Source organism: Hyalella azteca, unplaced genomic scaffold, assembly GCF_000764305.2.
Source record: "Hyalella azteca isolate HAZT.00-mixed unplaced genomic scaffold, Hazt_2.0.2 contig5782, whole genome shotgun sequence".
Taxonomy (NCBI): domain Eukaryota; kingdom Metazoa; phylum Arthropoda; class Malacostraca; order Amphipoda; family Hyalellidae; genus Hyalella; species Hyalella azteca.
The window spans coordinates 314,667-321,284 of NW_025935962.1; the positions used below are offsets into that span (position 1 = coordinate 314,667).

Here is a 6,618-nt window from a genome sequence, read left to right on the forward strand (position 1 = left end):
ATGGACGTTTGCTACTTCAGTTCCTGGGCGGTCTACCGTCCGGGACTCGGCGCCTTCGACGCCGATCCTTTCCTGTGCACCCATGCAGTGTTCGGCTTTGCTGGCCTCAGCAACCAAACTTGGCAAGGAATTAAGTTTACTTTTCTAATTTAGTTCATCATTTACCTTTTTGGTATTAACAAGTATGGTATTTAAAAATACTGCAACTTGTGTTTGATTAAGATATTCCCAAAAGACCATAGATTGACCGTAATTAACACAGAACTTTGTTGAAGCTCGCTATACCTGGCCGGCGGATGATAATCCTTCTCACTATTTCAGGCTGTAAGTAAGGCTGCTTATTGAAAATAATTCCATTGATAACATTTAGTTTTGATTCGGATCAATTATAGGTTATTTTCTTCACACGTACGTGACATTTCTTTCCTGGAGAAAATTTCACTTGTGAAAGTGCTATGAACTACAATTTTCGAAGCACTTAGTTTAGTAATCATCATCATGTTTATATATCGTATCGTGTTCAAATTATTTAGAATTTTCTTCTTATCGAATTCGCAACTGGAAAATACTATGAGAACAAGCATATGTATACGGTCTACTGTTAATTAATTATTCGCAATCTACTTTATTTAATAGTTTTTTTTTCTGCATAGCTGGTAATTTTGTGTTGTGTATTTATCATTTAATTTTGTGTTGTATATATATTCATCTTGCATAATTGCTACAGGTAAGAGTAAGACTTAAAAATGTAGGTGAAGAAAATTTTATGTGACATTTAACACGAGTACCTATCACCCCCCGATAAACGTTACCATTTTGGCTGATAAACTTCATGATAAATCCATAATAATAAGTGTTCAAATACCCTGATATTGGATGGGAAAAAGTAAGGCAGAAAACAGTTCAATAGCATACAAAAATATCATCTTTCATTCATAACTCTTTATCCGTCGATCTTCAAGGTAACGAGATCATCTCGAATAAATGCGGCAGTAGTGGTGTTATTTGTCCGAAAAATATATGGATTTAAAATAATTTTTCTACCAGAAAATTTAAATTCAACTCTGGACACATCATTTACTCCTGAAAAAGCATACCGACGGTGTTTTGCGACTTTGAAATGGCAAGTTCATGCCCGCGTTAAAAATCATTCAAAAAATTACAAAATTTGACGATAAAACTTAGCGTTTAAATAGACATGTACCCAAGACTTCGGGATATTTTAGTAGGTCGTGTTTTATGGAATGTTATGCTATATTGACTCGTGAAATATCATGCAATCTTATGGGTTGACAGCATAATATTCAAAAAAATTCAGGTTTTGGGCCCTTGGAACGAGAAAGGCCCTGACGACGACCCGTCCGGTGCTTATTGCGCCTACCGGAGATTCGTTGATCTTAAGAATATCAATTTCGCCCTGATTGTGATTCCGGCCGCGGGCGGCTGGAATAAGGAATCCGAAGATTACTCTAACGTGAGACTTAAATAAGCACTATTTTAGACCGGAAACAACAGAACTACTGTTCTTGAAGTCCTTCCGAAAATATTCATTGGAAATTTTACGCCGGTGTCACTTTCGGCTGCTTGCCAATTTCAATCGCGTTGCTGTAGCAGCAACGGCGACGTGGAGCTGAAGAAAAGCACTTTGGCCCCGTTATTTGGCCCACGTGTTGGCGTTGAATCGACGCCTCAATTCAGTGGCGTTGATTCGGAGTGCCGTGAATACAGTGAACAGCACCGGCGCGGTGGCCATGGGTTGCTTTGAGTCATGGTAAGCTTCCCACTGTCGGCGCTCAGAGGTGCGACGTCGCTGGCATGGGCCGTATGCCGGCAAACTCGGGAGTGCCTGAAGCGGAGCAATGAAATGATTCTTGGTTTCATATGTCGACTGCCAGCCGTGTGCCTATTGTGGCACAAAACAGGTGCTTGAGCGCGCGATGACGACTGTATTCCGTCAGTGACGAATCCAATCATCGCTAACGGTCGGCAGTTTTTAACCGGGTACTAGACAACCGATCTGAGCGACAGAGAGAACATAATTTGCGAAGATTCATGAGGGATAGAAATAGATTTTGATTGATTATATGTACTCTTAAGAGTATCAAATGTCGCACAGATTATCCCTGTAAGTAAAATTCCAATTGTTATTCAATGCTACTAAGATTTAATTGGATAAGAAGTATGTTCCAGGTGGTTTCATTTCATAAATATAATGATGCAACGCGCACAAGATTTCAATTATCAAACATTGCAGATGGTGGCAGACCCTGCCAAGCGACCTTCATTGACCGCATCGTCGACCTCGTCTTGAGGGAAGGCTTTGACGGACTCGACATAGACTGGGAGTATCCGACTCGTCGGGGTGGGGCGCCTGCCGACAAGGTGATATTTATGAAGTAAAGCGTATAGTCTTAACTGATATTGATGCGCGCGGTGGGCATATATTTGAATTTGAAATAACATTTAGTTATTTAAAAATTGCTAAGTGATAAAACTAGCCGCAACGATGAAATAACAAGACGCATCGTTCAATATCGCTCCGGAAGCATATACTTTTGTACGGAAAAATTATCAGCGGTCGTTTCATTACCAGTAATTATGGCTTGGATTTTACACAATTTAAAGCATTATTTACTCTACAGGAAAATTTTATCACTCTTTTGGATGAGTTTCGAGTAGAGTTCGACAAAGCACGGCCTCATCATGACGGCAGCTCTAGCTGCTGGCAAGCCCACCATAGACGAGACTTACGACGTGCCAGGCCTGGTGAGGAACCACTAACGCCGATACGGAACTGAACTCGCGGTGGCCCGCTCGCTCTGAAAATCTCCCCCGGTCTCGCGCATGCGCGCTAGACGGCTCGAGCTCCACACCCCCTAATTCAAATTCGCTTCTAAACCTCAATCCCTATTCTTATCTTATTTATACTTTATTCCTATTCCTAATCATCGTCGGTTTTTTTTAATAAATCTTTTAACGGTTATAGTTATACTCTCCTATACTAATCCTGGACGTGTTCAGCATCATGACTTACGACTACCACGGCGCCTTCGAGAACTTCACCCACCACAACGCTCCGCTGTGCGCCTACCCCTCCGACGAGGGCAACTTCGATTATTTCAATGAGGTACGTTTTTATAAATATATACGTAGAACGAGTGCGAACTCAACGATTTTAAGTTTGACCGTATACTATACACTTTCGGCAACAGGCCGTGAGCCTATTTCTTCAGTGCCGACACTTCTATTCTATTCTATAATGCGAATTTAACTAATATCCTTTTATTATCTGCAGTTGGCAACTGTTAACTGCTGGCTTGAGCTAGGCATTCCGCCCGAAAAATCTGTGACGGGAATCCCCCTGTACGGCTGGTGCTTACCCCTGGACAACATCGAGGAGCACGGCATGCTGGACGACGCATCCAGGCCCAGCAAACCTGGACCTTACACCCGCCTACCCGGAACTCTGGGCTGGAATGAGGTACCTCTGAGAATCATGGGTTGTGTGTTTCTTCACATTATAAGCATGGAAGCAATGAAATAATTGGAAATCAGAAAAATTCCATAGCAAATATCTAGTAGTCACGGTCTCATCACCACTTTTTGCCCGTGTGTGTGCTCCTTTTAGGTCTTGGGGCAAAAATTAAAAATTAGTTACTTTGTATTACCAGCTTTCAACAGTTGAAAAGTTCTGATGAAGCAGCTGTTTTTTCCTATATATATTTGAAACGAGATAATTATTTATCTCGTTTAGGTTAAAAAATGGTCAAAAAGATATTTTCCTCTATATTTGAAACGAGATAATATTTTAAAAAATGGAGAAAATTTGTGAAGGACATTTACTAATTGATTACAATATTTTCTCAGATTTGCGAAAGGATTAAAAACGAAAACGACTGCACCGTGGTTCACGGCCCTCTCTTTAACGAGCCTTAGGCCTACATGTTTTGTACGAGTGACGATATCTGGTGTGGCTACGACGATGAAGGTTCCGTCTATCTCAAGGTACACTTGTCTTATTTTCTTAGATAAAAGATGGTGGCGTAAAATTATCTCTATAAGGAGAGAAATACAAAATATAAATATAATTCGTGATTAATCCTTATTTCGTTACGTTAATTGTAGTAATCCTAATCCATGCTGCTAACGTTCAACCGTCCTACGAAGAGTCGTCTTGCCAAAAATCATCATCTGGCCGGAACAATGGTCTGGAAAATCGACACCGCTGATTTCCATCCCACCTGCGGATCAACGAAGTTTTCCCCTCATATCTTCAATTCAGAAAGCGTTCCATATTCCTGCTGATCCAACTGAACCGGTATGGTGCAGTTTACTATTACCGAACATTCAGTTTTAGAGTTTTAGGGTTTAAAATCAAGAGGGTATTAATAATCATTGCAAACAATATTTTAAAAAGTGTCATTATATATTCTCATTTTATTATGAAACACAAATTTCAACTAACATTTTACAGGGAAGTGTAAAATCATATAACACTTTTAAAATTGTGATTACATTATGTTTCAACCAAGTGTATAAAAGCAAAAATATTCAATTTACGCATTAAATTTTTCCAGGACTGTCCAAACTCTGCGTTCACGCCATCAGTTACTTCATCTTCAACCACTTCGACCTCGACAACAACTCAAGCCCCCGCCACGGCAGAGCCTACCACAGAAGAACGCACGACTCAAACCACGTCTACGGAATCTCATACCACGCGAGTACCAACGACAACTACGGAATCGACTTCCCAGTCCCCATTGACTAGTACTTCTACCGTTGCCACGCATCCTTCGAGCACAACTACCAAAAAGCCAACCGATAAACCAGACTGAAGTGCTGATTCCGACCGTTAATACAACCCAGCTGATGACTGCAATAAGGTGAATGATTCTGACTAGGCATCAACGATTTTCTTAGCTCGGACAGAAATATACTTAAAGGTGCTTTTATTAGTAATTCAAGGTTTATACAACGGAAAAAGTTAAATAATCTAGTATTGAGCATAGAATTTAGCTCAAATATAGGTAGACAAGATATAATCTTAATTATTTACTATATCCACAAAAATGCATTCACTTTTCGACGTAAAAATTACTTTTCAGTCTTTACGAATTCAATTGCAGTACTAGTGGTGTGTCAACGGTGACGCCAACCTGATGCTATGCAGTCCTGGGACTTACTTCAGTCCTGAAACCGAGCGCTGCGACGTCCCCGAGAATGTTGATACCAGCAGCTGTCGGGTGTGGACGTGTGAGAACGACGGCGACACCTACGCTGCTGCTGACTGCGATGAAGTGAGATTCTGGAGTAACATGTTTGTCTTATGCTATTATTCAGTAATTTCTTGTAATATTTCGATAGCAACCCATAAAATGTTTGTGAAATTCCACTTTGAATGTCATTCAAAAATATTTATATTCAGAAGCAAAAGCGAATTAACCGAAGTAGGCTTCATTTACCAATGACAATTATATATAATACGAATGCCGTGAAGATTAAAAAAAAACATAAATAATTCGGCCTTAAGGCCCTAAACTGGTACGGTGCCAAATAAACTTGCCACCTTTTGTAACCATTCTGGATTTTTCCAGTACTACGAGTGCGAGCACGGATACGCTATTTTGAAGGAGTGTGATCCTGCCACGTATTATAAACCGGACATGCAGATCTGCACCGACCCCATCACCGTCGACACAGACTTGTGACATCCATGAGAAGAAAGATGAAGAAAAGATTAAATTCATTTGAATTCTCTTAATAGTATCAAGGAGGACGATAGTTAAAATAAATTTGTTGAGAAGTTTGACCTCCCTAAAATTATTATAATTGTATTTTGTATTTTTGTGAGTAGCATGTGTGGTCATCGATTTCATTTAATTTGAGCCGAAAGTGCCATCGGACTTTTTGCCATTATTATGGGTTATAGATAGTATTTATGTTCTGTCGCTATATATGGCTGCTAGATGGCGGTTTTGTTTTAGTTAGTCAGTTAAATCAGTTAGCAAATTCTAATTGAGTTTTATTCAATACTATGTTATGTTAATTATAATTGTATCTAATGTAGTCCGACAAATATCTAATTTTGGTATTCACAATAACCTTCAAATCGGTCTGTTAACTCTAGTATATGTATATACAGGGAACCTGCATAACATACATAAACAGGGAACTGGCCAGAAGTGTAAAGAAAATTACTTTAAATATGTGTGGGGAAAACTTTTTTTCTGCGTTCATTTTTGTTCGTTTTTTCCTTCTTTGTTCTTTTTTTAAACTGTCTATATCTTTCATTCAGGAGGAATTTATTCGCATAGATTTCCGCGCTTGGCAGAAACTGCGAGAGTTCGTAAATAGTCTTAATTGTCATGAGTGACAACGAGCATATCTAACGCGATGGTCAAGTTAAATAACAAATTTATGATTTTAGGCTTGTGAAATTGAAAGGAAATTTGATAGTCCTCTTCTCACCGATACAGTAACTATCATGGGGAATCTCTCCTTTGGAAATATTTTAATACATTATTGTTGTAGGAAACTAATGGAGATGACATAACAATTGATCGGCTACAGAAAAGACAGGCTTTTAAATTTTATTTCTTACCTTATATAGCAGAA

General features: G+C 39.3%; 1 pseudogene; it reads left to right on the top strand.

The window, feature by feature from the left end:
- LOC108673596 lies at nucleotides 1-5,711 on the top strand (annotated as a pseudogene).
- Nucleotides 5,712-6,618: the final 907 nt, after the last annotated feature.